The sequence below is a fragment of the Manis javanica genome, chromosome 12 (assembly GCF_040802235.1).
Source record: "Manis javanica isolate MJ-LG chromosome 12, MJ_LKY, whole genome shotgun sequence".
NCBI lineage: Eukaryota > Metazoa > Chordata > Mammalia > Pholidota > Manidae > Manis > Manis javanica.
Genome location: NC_133167.1, coordinates 74,985,029 through 75,000,446, shown reverse-complemented (window position 1 = coordinate 75,000,446; position 15,418 = coordinate 74,985,029). Strand labels below are relative to the sequence as shown.

General features: G+C 40.4%; 1 long non-coding RNA gene across 1 annotated transcript; it reads left to right on the top strand.

Moving 5' to 3' along the window:
* The first annotated feature begins 2,069 nt into the window (after positions 1 to 2,069).
* On the top strand, positions 2,070 to 15,215 carry LOC140844778 (uncharacterized). The gene is made up of 5 exons (XR_012123273.1): positions 2,070 to 2,346; positions 3,281 to 3,378; positions 11,587 to 11,743; positions 14,089 to 14,202; positions 14,619 to 15,215. It is a non-coding gene; the product is annotated as an uncharacterized lncRNA (long non-coding RNA).
* Positions 15,216 to 15,418: the final 203 nt, after the last annotated feature.

Here is a 15,418-nt window from a genome sequence, read left to right as displayed (position 1 = left end):
GCTGCCCTTGTCTAGCCTGGATTAATACTTGGTCCATAGGCACACACCTGATCATCTGATCATCTACATTTGCCCTCTTACAGCACTAAACAATGTTTTCTACCTTTATCTTGCATCTACCTACCACTTCAGCATTTTATTAAAAATATAAATAATAATAATAATAGGAGAAATGTGGGATCAACATATATGTCAAGTACAAAAATCAAACGAATATTCATATTTGACCTGATTGTTTATAGTTCATAATGCATGATCAAAACCGAAAGTTTCTGTGATGAATGCCCTTGTACTGTTCACCATGTAAGAATTTATTCACTGTGCAAGAATTCGTTCACCATGTAAGAACTTGTTTGTTATGCTTCAGAAGATTGGAGACTGACGAGAATTAGGCTTGAGATGGATTAATGATTGTACATTGAGCATTGACCCCCCTATACTGAATTTTATTGTTGTTAACAACCATTTGATCAATAAGTATGAGAGATGCCCTCTCAAAAAAAAAAAAATATAACATTCCTGTAAAAGCTGAGTGAGATGGCGCAAATGAATGTAGCAGCCTCTACTGTTATTCATGTGGAGCAACTGTGAGATCAACTCCCCACCTGCCTTTTGGGAATAAAGCCAACTCTGGGACCAAGCACAGCAGGTCATAACCCAACAGATGGAGCAGGACTTCCACCCTCTTATGGCACCGGACACAGACTTCATCTCCTGAAACTGTGTGGAACCGCAGCCATGTGTGAAGAACAGTATTAAAGGAGCAAAACAGAAATGGTCATCAAATGCCTTCTAGGCAGTCTTCCAGGGGCCTGCCTGGTAGAGACATAGAGCAAACTGAACACTTTCCTTTTTTTTTTGGTTTCATTAAAGTACCTGCCTCTTCTATTATACTATGAGTAGCTCAATCGAATAATATGTGCTAAGCAAACTGGGTGTATGATGTCACATGTAGATGAGGTTTGCTTTCCTGTGTTAACTACTACTTGGGAGGAAATTAAGTGGCTTGAGCACAGGAGAATACAAATAACATGTGCAGTGAAGTAAATCTAAAATAGACACATACGCACCCACAACAGAAAAACTAAGTCCAAGTGACTGTATTTCACTCTCAAGCCAGAACGCCCAGTTATTCTTTTTTTCCTGCTCAGACATTGATTCTCAGAATGGCCTACAGCATGTAGTAACCTTTCTACTTTGTATCCTTATTCAGGAAATTAGAATCATATATTTTATTACCTTCAGTACATCACTAGAGAGGGGAGATAAATTTATTCACACATATTAAATATATTTTGTGAAAGTCCTTTTGAAATTCTCCCTGAGAACCAGTCTTCTCATCTTTGATAATCAGTTGTTGTTTTTCAAATGGTTGTAACATATTTTTTTTAATTTCTTTTATTTTTTCCATTGGTAAACTTCTGTAGAAAGATTTTCAATGCAGCTTGATGAAATCAGTGCTAATTTCTGCAAACAACAACAACAAAAAAATATTAGTATTGTCTAATACTAATAGTATCATTATATAATACCATGTTATCAGTATCATAGACTTAAGGACTTTAGAGAGAAAGTGTGTGTGTGTTTCCCTTTCTCTTTTGTTAAGTATATGGATCTTTTAGATATCAGGAACTAAAATAAAATACTTCTCATGAAGTTCCTGTTGAGCGCCAGAAAACTTTTCAGCAAGCAAGTTGATGGTTGCATGTACCAGCTGGCATGGCATTTTAAGGAAAACACATTGTGGGCAAGTTCGATGACTATCAGGAAGTCACTAAATGAGAATGAATTGTAATAGGCTGGTGACTGGCAAACACAAGTTTTAGAGGAGTTTGGATTTCCCCTAGGAAATCAGCAGTTTAGCAGAAAGTGGTCTGTATTCCCTTCTTGCTATAATAGCCATAGTCTAAATCTTTCAAATCCTCTTCATTGCCTGTGAAACTGGATTACACTGGCCCTGCCTTTGTAAGAAACTTGTTGCAACTATATATTTTAGACTGTAAAGCCATGGGACTTCAGTGTTCATCTAATACTCTTCTTTTCCTAAATAGGAAACAGACTCAAGTGAAGAAAGGATTTGTCCCAAGTCAAAAAATGAGTTGAGATATAACAAACAGTAGGCTTTTGGAATTGGAAGATACTCTTCAGTTACATATTTAAATCTTTTGTTAAATCAGGAATCTTCTGCAACATGTCTGGCAATCATTTCGAGATCTTTCCTTGCAAGAAATTGACCGCTTTTCAGAGCAGAGCATCCTGTTTTTGGACCACCCTAATTGTTTAGGCAGTCGTCCCTGGCAATGAACCCTGGGTTCCTGTGGCTCATATACCTTGACTCTATAACAGGTGAGTCCCCCGGGAAGCAGACTCTAAGATAGAAATGAGCACACAGAAAGTTTATTAGGGAATGCTGTGGGGCTAAACACTCGTAAAGGAAGCGAGAGAAACAGGATTTGTCAGAGAGATGTCACCTGCCATGCAGTTTCAAGAGTACCTCAACTGATGTGGCAAGGGATTTAGGAGATGGGTCACTTTTAAGCTGTCTGGAGTTGGACTGAGAGGCCAGGCCTCTAAGGCTTATGTCTCTCAAATACTGCATGCAGGCAGCCCTGGGAAGGGACATGACCTTGGGGAAGCAGTTTCTCCCCCTGAGGCAATCCCACATGGGACTGACATCTGAGGACTTTTTGGAGGTGACGCTACCAGTCTCTAAAGAATAGAATTTCTTTATTTCTAAAAGGAGGTCTGGGTGGTACATCACACGCACAAACGATAGCATTTTAGTTATTATCCTGTAAATGTCTACTAAAAATCCCTGCTGCCTTTGATTGGGATTCTGTGTATCTGTAGATCAGTATAGGGAGAATGGATATATCAACAATCTTGAATCCTCTAGTCCGTTAACATGTTACATATACCTCTATTTAGGACTCCTTTAATTTCAGGTAGCAATGTTTTGTAGCTTCAGTGTAGAAGCCTTAAGTACATTCCACATTCTTGTCTTAAGTACTTGACCTGTTTTGATGCTGTTTTAAGTGCTATATTTAAATTTTCATTTAAAATTATCTATTGCTAGGATATAGAAATACAATTACTGATTTTTGTATATTGGTCTTATAGTCTGACATTTTGCTAAACTCTCTTCCTTGTCATAGAGGATTTTTCAGTAAACTCCTTAGATTTTCTATGTTTACAATCATATTGTCTATGAATAAGGATACTATTACTTTTTAATTTCTAATTCACATGCCTTTTGTTCCCTTGTGTTGCCACATTGCAGTGGCTCAGAGCTGCAGTACCGTGGGGGAAGGAAGTGCTGAGGGCGGACGTGTTTCCTTCCATCCCAGGCTGGTTGAACAGTATTCAGTCTTTCGTTAGGTAAGATGCAAGTAAATTATAGCAGGCAGATTAAAGTTCTAGAATAGCAACATGGTAAATAAGCATTGGGTCGGTTGTTTAGTTGAAGACCTGTGCTAATTGCATCAATACCAGATACAACAGTAGTCGGAACAAGTTGTAAATAATTATCTACGTCCTAGCTTTGAAAAGGAGAATGTTTCACATCCTTATGGAGACTTTTTTCCAAAGTGATGATGGAATAAGTGATTCCTCAGTGCACAGAAGCAGCAAAACGTCCCACAAAACTAATTGTATAGAGGAAAGTTAAGTAGCTCTATCAGATATTCATCACTCATGATCACTGCTGTGCATGCTGAGAGGTTCATGCTTTGACTAGTCTTCAAACACACTTGTCTGTGATAAATCTTTTCGCCTGGCTCCCTTTGGAGGGGATATTGACATGTTAACATTAAGTTCATGAACACATCTCATATTTATGTAATATCCAGAAGCCAGCCACTGCTGCGAAAAGAGAGTGTGAGCATGCTCACGGACTGATTTCCTCCACCCCCTCCTCCCAGCCACCCCGTGCTCAGGTAGGAAGTCAACTTCCTCTTAAAAGCTCCCCCAGTTAACCCTGGAATTTTTGAGGATGGTTTTTCAGTTGTGCCCAGGAATAAAGCTGCTCACATTGCAGGCATACCTCACTTTTATTGCGCTTCGGTTTCTCGTGCTTTGCAGACATTGTGTTTTTTACACATTGAAGGTTTGTTGCAACCCTTCCTCGAGCAAGTCTACCAATGCCGTTTTTCCATTTTGCTCACTTTGTGTCTCTGTGTCACATTTTAGTAATTCTCATAATATTTCAAACTTTTCCATTATCTTTGTATTTAGTCTGGTGATCTGTGAGAAGCGATCTTTGGTGTAACTATTCTAATTGTTTTGGGGAGCACAAACCATACCCCTGTACGGCAAGCAAAGTTCATCAAGGTTGTGTGTGTTCTGTCTGATCAATCATTCCCTCTCTCTCTCCCTCTCCTTGAGTCTCCCTTTCCCGGAGACACGATATTGAAATTAGGTCAGTTAAGGACCCTACAATGGCCTCTAAGTGTTCAAGTGAAAGGAGTTGCATTCCTTTCATTTTAAATCAAAAGCTAGAAATGATTAGGCTTGGTGAGGAAGGCATGTGGAAAGCCAGGACAGGCCAGAAGTGCAGCCTCTTGGACCAAACATTCCCTTTGTGAATGCAAAGGCAAGTTCTTGAAGGAAATTAAAAGTGCTTCTCCAGGGAGCAGACAAATGATAAGAAAGCAAAACAGCCTTGTAGCTGACATGGAGAAAGTTTTATTCTTCTGGATAGAAAATCAAACTAACTACAATATTTCCTTAAACTGAAACCTAATCCAGAGCAAGTCCCTTAATCTCTTTAATTTTATGAAGGCTGAGAGAGGCGAGGAAGCTGCACAAGAAGAGTCAGAAGCTAGCAGAGGTTGGGTCATGAGGTTTGAGGAAAGAGGCCGTCTCCATAACGTAAAGTGCAGGTAAAGCAAGTGGTGATGGAGAAGCTGCAGCAAGTTATCCAGAAGATCCACCTCAGATCATGGATGGAAGTGGCTCCAATAAGCAACAGATTTTCGGTGTAGAAGAAACAGCCTTCTAATGGAAGACAATGCCATCTAAGGCTTCTGTAGCTAGAGAGGAGAAGTCAGTGCCTGGCTTCAAAGGACAGGCTGCCTGTCTTGTTAGGGGCTGATGCAGCTGGTGACTTTAAGTTGAAGCCAATGCTCATTGACTATTCTGAAAACCCTAGGGCCCTTAAGAATTATGCTAAATCTATTCTGTGCTCTTATCAGTGGAACAACAAAGCCTGGATGACAGCTTATTTGTTTATAATGTGGTTTACGGAATATTTTAAGCTCACTTTTGAGACCTACTGCTGAGATAAAAGGATTGCTTTAAAAATATGACTGTTCTTTGACGACGCATCTGGTCACCCAAGAGCTCTCGTGAAGATGTACAACGAGATTAATGTTGTTTTCATGCCTGCTAACACAGCATCCATTATGCAGCCCGTGCATTAAGGAGTCATTTTGACTTTCAAGTCTTATCATTTCAGAAATACATTTTGTAGGCTATAATTGCCATAGGCAGTGATTCCTCTGGTAGATCTGGGCAAAATCAATTGAAAATCTTCTGGAAAGGTTTCACATTCTGGATGCCATTCAGAACATTCACGATTCATGGAAAGAGGTCAAAATATCCACATGAACAGAGTTTGGAAGAAGTGGATTTCAGCCGTCGTGGATGACTCTGAGGGGTTCAAGACTTCAGTGGAAGAAGTCACTGCGGACATGGTGAGAACAGCAAGAGAACTACAACTAGAAGGGGAGCCTGAGGCTGTGATTGAATTGCTGCATCTCAGGATAAAACTTGACCTAAGAAAGTAGTTTTTGAAATGCAATCTGGTCTCAGTGAAGATGTTGTGAGTCATTGAAATGACAGCAAAGGATTTAGAATTATTGTATGAACTTAGTTGATAAAGCAGTGGCAGGGTTTGAGAGGACTGTCTCCAGTTCTGGAAGAAGTTCTACTGTGGATAAAAGTTATCAAACAGCCCCCCCCATGCTGCAGAGAAATCAGCTGTGAAAGGAAGAGTCGATCAGTGTGGCAAACTTCATTTTTGTCTCATTTTAAGACATTGCCACAGCACCCCCACTTCAGTAGCCACCACCTGGATCAGCCAGCAGCCCTCAACATCGAGGTGAGTCCCTCCACCAGCAAAAAGTTAACAAGTTGCTGAAGGCTCTAGTGATGGTGAGCAGTTTCTAACGATAAAGTATTTTTAATTATGTACATTGATTTTTTTAGACATAATGCTATGGCACACTTAATGGAGTATCATGTAACATAACTTATATGTACTGGGAAACTAAAAAATTCACTTGACTCACTTTATTGTGATATTTACTGTATTGTGGGGTCTTGGAACTGAACCTGCAATATCTGCCAGGTATGCCTGTATTTAGTCCTGCCTTCTCATTTGGATCTCACTTGCTTTTGCTAGCAGTACCCTCCCTGAAAATGTCAGTGTTTCTGCTGTGGATGCACTGCACAGTGTCCCTGAAACACAGTTCTTCCGGTGCCGCACCCCATGACGGGCTTTGTTGTTTAGGCCTTGTGGCATCAGTAGTTGGGGTCAGGGTCTGACTTGGCCTTCGTGAAGTCAGGCTCTTCAGCATGTCACCATCATCCTTCCCTCCACACAGGCCACACAAAGAGGAGAGTGGGAAGTTCCTTACTCTCCTCTGTCAGCTATGCTATTTCTCTGATCTTCTCCAACCAGTCATACCACAAACAAGCAGACAAAAGAAACAAACATGTTCTTACTTTTGTCAAAACATTAAAACATCTATGCATGTGATTCTACCCAAACAGATACCTGCAAGCGTCTCCTGTAAACCTGTGACAGAGAAACAAATCTGGCCATGGTTGGAAACCTGGCTACACAGCAATGCCTTGATTGACAAGAGTCATCCAGTTTAGTGTTTCCATTGCAAAAACAATCCAACAGTCACTTACTAAAGCCTCATGGTGTTCTGTGGAAGACATTGACATGAATATGGATTCAAAGCAAAAACACAATCTTTTCAATGCCATATATTTAGAACAACTTCTACTCCACATGGCCTTTCTGTTCTGTCTTTTTTTCCCCCAAAATGAACTAAAATCCAGCCCATTATTTTCCAGGCACAAAATTTGTTCACTGTGTTTAAACACATAAGTATTTGATACCTGGCAAATAACAGTGGACGTTTGACTGTAAATGGAGGAGAGCTTATTGTGACATTATATGCAGGTGATGATTGCTGAATCTGACTAATCATGCACTGAGATTCCCAGATAGTCAAAAATCACACCCTCTTTAAAAACCCAAAGCTGTACATTCAAAGGTCTGTACAACACTGAAGGTAGTGCTGGGTGTTCTTACATGTGGTCATTAACTTAATCACCAACACGGAGAATGGGATTGAGAGGATGATTGAGAACATAAGCATCTTGTAAATATCAAACAGGATCATTCCCTGCATTGTTTCTGAATTCTTTGCTCTCAAGTTTAGTCAGATATTTTCCTGTGCCTCATTTTCACTAAACTGGGAAAACGAAAACTGAAACAAAGATACCACCTCATTATTTAATCATCATTTCTTAAATAAATACAGTAGTTATTACTCTTATGTATAATAACCAGGAGTATAATAATGCCTCCCTCCAAAGAGAAAGAGTTTCATTTATAAGACAATATTCTGAAATCCTCTGTTCATTTATCAAAGTGGGGGTTTTGATGAATTAATCAGTTAAAATTTTTTTAAAAATGGTCTTTTAGTTTGCTTCAACTCCCTGAAAATCTAATGAGCTGATCTGGCTCATAACATATATAAATACAACTACCTGCATTTCATTCTTCCATAAAATTGGAAGCAATACAGATACAAAAGGATTAATTCACTATTTTTTTGCTGCCTCAATTAGAGGTTTTGAGCCTATTCAAGCTGCCACTGCATGAGTCATATCAGGAAATATGAGAAATCAACATCCTGAAATAACTTGAATTGGGGTTTGTGTAATGGTAGGATGGGGTGGCATCCCACAAAAATGAAAGCCGTTTATTAACTCTGAAGAAAATAAAACCATCGTGGGGTGGGAAGTCCTTCACGGAGCCTGAGAAGGATAAACTCCCCACTTTGGGGATAGGTGTTCCCCGTGCTAAGAAAAGCTGGCTCTGCCCGGATCAGATAGCAGTGACTTGCTCATTTCCTGTGTTTGCCGTCACTAACATTTCAGTCCCGATTTCATATCTGCTGATTGGTTTCATATCCTCCTCCCTTCCTGTTAAAATTGGAGCCATTTTTCAAGGTCTAGCCTAGGTCTTCCTCTGAAGCATTTTCTAATCCTCCCAAACTTGATTGAATCTGTTCTTCCTTTTACTTTCCTAACAGCATTTCTAATCTGTACTAGTCATTTGACCCCTAATCATATGCCTACTTTATATAGCTTATTGCATTTTCAAATCTCTTGGTTTGATACCTTAGCTAGATTTAAAAGTCTTGAGGGCAAGGCTCTTTGTTTTATGCTTCAATGGCCCATTGGCTTGTAAGGGGGGGGCGACTATTACATGGTGATGATCTGGAACCACAGGCCGTAATCCTTTCGCTCCAAGAGGCCTGGTTTTCGTGGAAGATAAATGCATCCATGTGGTCTGTTCTGCTTCATGGTATCATAGGTGTGGCCCCGGAGTGAGAGAAACCTAAATTCAAACCCTGGACCCACCACTTATTAAATGTGAATATAGGCAAGTTTCTTAATTTCTTTTTTAGCATCAATTTGCTCATTTGGAAATGAAAGGGATAACAAAACAGTTGGGAGAATGAAATCAGATAATGTCTATGAAGCACTTAGCATGGTTTCTGGCATCTAATTAGCACTACATCATGATACTCTTGTTACTGTAAGTGGTTCCGAGGCATGGGGCGGCTCTGTGGCCAGTGAGGATGGAGGGCTGCATGGGCAAGGGGGCGTCATGGAGCTCCTCAGCTAGTTGGACTCACGGGCTCAGCTGTGGTGGGATGAGCTCCCAGCTGGTGTCGGTGGGAGGTGGGCAGCGTGTAAATGAGACCCGCACAGAAAGGAGTTGCTCACAGTGACAAGACTAGAAGTTGGGCATCTGACCAGTACTAGCTTTGGGTGGTCTTTTTGGTTTGGTGAGGACACTGGACAGCATCTGGAATTTCTGAAAACAAGACCTGTTTTTCTGAAAAGTAGGTTAGGGAGAGGGTAGGCAAGGATTCAGGTGCCTAGGCAAGCAGATGAGGGTTTAAGGTTCTGTTTAAGGTTAATGGTTTTCTTCCAGCAGCTGCCCCAGGTCCTTCAGCGTCTTCTCCTTCCTGCTGGTCGAGTCATCCATGTTCCTTGTGGCCATATTCTCTTCTCCATTCTCTCACCAGCCTAGTGCAAAGGACTTCCTTTCCCACACATCCACCAAATCCCTCTCACCAAGATCACTAATGACCTTCTCTGACCCCGTGGACTCGTCATCCCCCTGCAGACGTCAATCACCTACACTCTTTCCTAAATTTTACTCCACTTTGGCTGCTGTCAGGCCGGTCGTCCTCCGCTGGTATCCCTTTTCTCTTTCTGACTCCTCCCACTCCCACTCTTTCTTTTTTCAGGTTCCCCTTTCATCCTTGAAATGTTGTTATCCCTCCACATTCTGCCGTAGCCTCTCTCTTCGGACTCTGCCCGCTCTCCTTGCTCTTGCCCGCCTCTCAAGTACCCAGGCTCCCGAGCCACCCTCGTGCGGAAGGTTCTTAAGCTCTGGTGTCCTTAAGCTCTGGTGTCCGTCACGCTCTTTCTCCTGAGCTCTGACCCTAACTCCGCTTAGCCACCGACACCTCAGACCGTGTTCAAAAGAGGACTTTCCGCTTCCCCTCAAACTTGTTCTTTCTCCCCTGTTCCTTCTCTCAGGGAAGGACATCACCACCCTCTCTGTTGTTATTCAGGTAAAACAAAAGCGTTCCTCCTTGACGTCGCATTTCCTATATCCAATTAATCACCAGATTCCAATTCAAACTTCCTGAACCCATGCTCTTCTTCTGAGTATATATATCTTGTTTTGTATCCCATCTGAAAACATATGCACAAAGAGTGCTTATTTAAAAACTGTCTTGTGTTTTACTTTTTACCCACCTGTTACCAGCTAAATCAGTTTTGCCACGTTCTTTTATGGATGGATTTGGAAAATGTGCCCACAAAAAAGCTTTAATGTGTTGAAACTGCATAATCAGAAATCCTGCTTTTCTCCATTGTAAGCCAAATACGTTGTTGGTTAACAATGGTAAACAAACTGGGCATCATTTGCGTTATGGAAACTAATGTGCATGCTGATTGTAATTTCAACATCAGAAGAGTTTATACCAGTACTATTGAGAGTGCTACTACTTGAAATAATACAATCAATTTTTATGTGTATTAAAATAGTAATTGTATTTAATTTAGAAAGTCAAACTTATAATACAAATGCTGTGTGGAGCCCTGTGTGATGGTCACCAGTCCTAAAGCAGTGGAGTCCTGGGGTGCAGTTACTGATCCCAGGACCCCAAACACCTCTGCCCACGTGTTATCAGCTGTCAAGGAAAGCAGGGTACAGTCAAGCACTGGGTGGAACAATGCTTCACTCACACAGAGAAGAGTCAGAGCAACGTCAGCCACAGTAGGGGGCTGTGTGGGCTCTGTACCTCTTGGTGAGGAAGTGCCCCAGACCCAAGGCCCTTTTTAACTAGGCTGATTGGGGGTCAGAAGATGGCACACAGGAGACGCTGGCCTTTCCCAGCGACAGCCAGCATCCCCTCAGCCCACCCTCCCAAACGCAGTTTTTCACCTCTGAGAGGCAGGCAGCCACTTCCAACTTGTTAGTCGTTTCTTCTAGTGGTGCCTCTACATATCCAAGTAAGATACTTATACTGTGAATTCTTGATTTTCAACTTTAGGTATTATTCGTTGAGTTCTTATGCTGATTTTGTTTTCTAATGTCATCTGTGCCCTCCTTCCTCCCTGCCCTCCTCCCTCCCCCACATTATCATTCTCTCCATCCTCCTAGTACATTTATGTCATCATTTCTATTTCAATTAATGTTTAGGATTTTTATTATCATGACTGTTGGTTATAGCAGAGCCCTGTACTGTGGTATATTACATTTCCTTTTTACCACAAGTATTTTTGTTTTTTCCTGGAGTTAAATGTTCTTATTTTAATGAGTTTTCATATGTTTCTTTTTACCTATGACTACATCAGCCACATGCTTTGCAGAAGAACTATAAAAGTCTTCTCCACATGGTCAGGTTCATATAAAATGCCTCCTAGAACCCTGCATCCAGCTGCACTAATCTTAACTGGTTACAGTCTAAGCCTGCTGCACACCCGTTGTCCTGGACACCTCCCTTCATTGTTCCTGGGAATTCTGTCCTTCTCCTTGTTTCTTTTAGGATTACTGAATTTCTTGATTACTCTTTCTTAGATTACGTGGCGTTTTGGTGAAGCATTTTGCCCAATAGCTCCCTGAGAAAGGAGTCAAAAGAAATTATATTTTGGGGGAAACTGAATGTCTGAAATTACGTATTGTCACATTTGATTAACAGTTTTGCACGATACTGAATTTTGAATTGAAAATCATTTTCTCTCTGAAATTCACAGGTACTTGTCCACGGTCTTCTGTTTCCAGTGGTGCTGCTGAGAAGTCTCATCATTCTTGGATCCTAATTTTCATATGTGATTCTTCTTTTTCTCTGAAGCTCCTGGGATCTGCTCTTTCTCTGTGATACTCTGAGGTTTCGCAGTGATGCACTGTGGCGTGAGTCCTTCACATTTATTTTTGTGGGCCCTAAGTGGGTCATTTAAATCTGGGAATGTACATCCTCATTCTGAAAAACACTCTTGTATTATGTCTTCCATATTTTTTCTCCTTTTTTGTTTTTTTTTTTTTACTACTCTTGGTCAGTGTATTCTATTTTCTGGGTAAATTCCTCAATTTTATTTTTCAACCTATTCAATCTTTATATTTGCCATTATATTTTTATTTTCAAAGGGCTTTTTCCTCATTCACTCATTCTCTCACCAACACTTACTGAGTTACTATGCTATGCCAGGGATTGTTTTAGGTGCTGGAATATGGCACAAATCCCTTCTCTTGAGGACTGTATTATCTAATGGCTGAAGGCAGATGGGGATTGTAAGTACCAAGAGAGGTAGGTAGCACTACATTCAAAAACAAAACAAACCTCAGGGCAGGCCTCACTGAGAATGTTACATTTGAAGAGAAATTTGAAGGAGATAGATATTTTTATTTTCTGAAAAAAATTTTTACTATAGCAATCTCTTCTAATTCATGGGTGTGAATTTTTTCCTCCTTGCTTTCAGGTTACTTACTGTAAACTTTTTGAAGTTTTCCTTTGACCTCTATATATACTCATCTCTCTTTCCTCAGATTTCCCTCTGCCCTGCCATTTTTTTTCTCTTTTAATTTTGTCCTTCATTTTAAAGCCTTACCACCATGTTTGATGATCCTTGCTGGTCTTTCTATTTATGAATGAAATTTGAAAAAGCAAACTGGAAGCACCACACGTGTCTGTGTGTGTCAGCTGTTGAGCCTCCCCGGGTGATTATGTGGACATTTAGCGATTCCTGGGTTCCTTTCCCTTGGAATGGCTGGTTGCTCCAAAAGCAGCTTGCTTGTGCTGTCTGAGACGTAGGTGCCTGACTGCCAACACCCCGGGGCCACGTCAGTATGTAGGTTATAGCTCGGTCACCCTGCGTGCAGTCGAGACTCTGCCCAACCTCAGCGTCCCTGTGTCCCTGAGCCCAGAGCCTCTTTGATTCTGTTTCTTCTGAGGTGAATCTCCTGTTTTTCTGCCTGTGCACAGGAGGGACAGCTAGCTTGCCATGTGGGCTTGGGAAGAAGATAACACATGTGGGACTGATTGTTAACTTCCCCTGTCCTCTGTTGTCAGTCCACCCCACAGCCCTGTTCTGAGAAGTACTTGGTGGCCCCGCTTCCTGAACTGCCCCAGCCCTCTAAACCAAGACAGGCCTTGCTCCCCTTTAGCAGCCACCTCTGCCCCTCGAGCTGGTCGAAGGATGCAGCGTCCCTTCTCTGCTAAGTTAATCACCACTCATCCATCCATACTTGATCTTCCAAAATCACGTCACTATCATTCATCTACTCTTATCTCAGGACCAATGTCATTTGTATTCATATGTTGATCCTTTACTTTTATTTTATTGGACTTTGTGTAGGGAGAAGAGATAAATCTGCCTGGTTGAACAAGTCTATAATAAATGATTCAATCCAAATTACTTGTGAATCTGCTTGAATATGTGAAATAAATTTTTCTCTTTTGGAATGATAAGAGTGTTTCATTCTCTATAAATCCTCCAAAGTAATTTAGAGACTAAGAAAATAGACATATTTCCTTAACGTATTTCACAAACCTTTTGCTTAGATGACAAAGTTACATATTAATAGTTTTCTTGGATAATCATTTAAATTCGTTCATTAGGTTTTATTTTTAAATTTAATTTGAATATTCTGAGTAATCTGGTTTCCTCTTGTTAGAAAGCCTTTTGAATTTTAAGATGTAGAAGTATTTTTAAGATATATCTCCTAGATCTAACATTTAAAAAAAAAACCAAACATACTGTCTTAATAAATATTACCGAAATTAGTCAAATGCCAAAAATTTATAAGCATCTACTCTGAGCCTTAGCAACATGCTCGGTTCCTTGGACCATAAAATGTTGGACAGATCCCTGGATATGCGTCAACTTGGAATTTGATCCCAGTTTTACCACTGGCTATATGACCTTGGACAAAATAAAGAAGCTTCCTGATCTCAAGCTCTTAATCTGTAAAATAGGGCTTACACTAGTTGTCCTAACACTGTAAACTGAGTGATTCTTTGATAGTTATCAATATGTAGAAGTAGACTAGATAGAGATTTGAATGGCGGAGTCCTTATTCACAAAGACCTGGGAAACTCCAAAGGCAGCATGAATATCAGACAAAAAGAAGTAATTCTCTTAGGTTGTCTCCTGCTCTTTAATATCTCTTTTCTCCCAATTTCTCCTTTTTGATAATCTTACTAAAGTGAGGCTGGGTCATGTCATATTCTAGCTCAGAAATCTCTCCCCGGGCTGCAGGATGAAGACCAGCGCTCCTGTTCTTATTGTCTTCCACTCATGCCATGTGCACCAGCCACTGGAATAGGAAAGAGACCAAGATGGCATGACTGTCTTTTCATGTCCATCACTCACGTTAGTACTGAAACCTTATTCTCCTACTCTACTTTTATCTTCAGTGCCAGCAGTAATATCGCTTGGATTTCGAAGAAAACATTTTTTTCTGGTCCAAGAAGATGCCTTTTGGGTGGGTCAGGGTATGGATATCAGTGGGAGGGAAGATTTTACTCATAAAGTGACTCTTAAATAGTTGAAATCTGAGGTTGTCTACAGCTAAACACTAAGTCTTTCCAAATCCTAAAAGGAAAAAGGTCAATAATAGATTTTGCTGAATTCAAAATGTTTCTCTCATATATTTTTATATCCTTTCCATGTTTGCTTGTCTATACCAGGATTAAAGTAAGGGATGATTCCTAACTTACTACAAAGTCACGTTTTCATTATGTTAAATTTGTCATTATTTCATGCTGTTCTCCTTGGGATTATTCTAGGAAGAAACGAGGACTAGAAACAAGGGAGATGTGGAAGGAAAAGCATCCTGGCAGAAAAATGAAGAAGGGTCTGAGCAGAGGAGAGAGGAAACAAAACCGAGAATTGTGGCCGTCCAAGAAGGACAGGGATGGACGCGAAAGGGGCTCCTCAACTGGAAAAGACGGGTTACCGCATGAGGAGATCTGGCTCCAGAGAACAATTTCTTTTAATATGCTTCCTTTTCCTCTTTCATTAACTCAGGAGTACTTGGCTTTTCACTGTTACTATAGAGACATAATATGAAATTGAAACTTCCTGGTACAAAACCAGAAATAGCTTATTTAAATGGCAGAAAGACTACAAAAACCACCTTCATTTTGTTCTTACTATAAGCCCTGACTCTCCATGATACTTCCTTGAGCACAGACTATGTATTAAGAAAAAACTTTGGTGATGATATGGCAGTTGTCCCATCAACCTTTGAAATTAAATGATCAATGGGTAGTATAAAAAAGGCCAGTACAGAGTAAATTTTGTAATATTTTAAGTCATATTGATGAGACACTTGATAGGAATACAATTTGCTTTTTATTCTGGCATCACTGTTTGTTTTGAGTAAGGCGAGAAAACAAATAACATAATTTGCATAATGAAACCATTGAGAGTAAATAGCTGTCTTTCTTCAGAGGTATCTGTGCCGTTTTGACTTACAGTTTAGATTTGTTCAAGTTTATTTACCTCCCTCCCCCAACTGAACAATGCTTCTGATTTATTCCTGCCATTTAGTGTCATATAAATTCAAGTGTTCCACTAGGAAGAG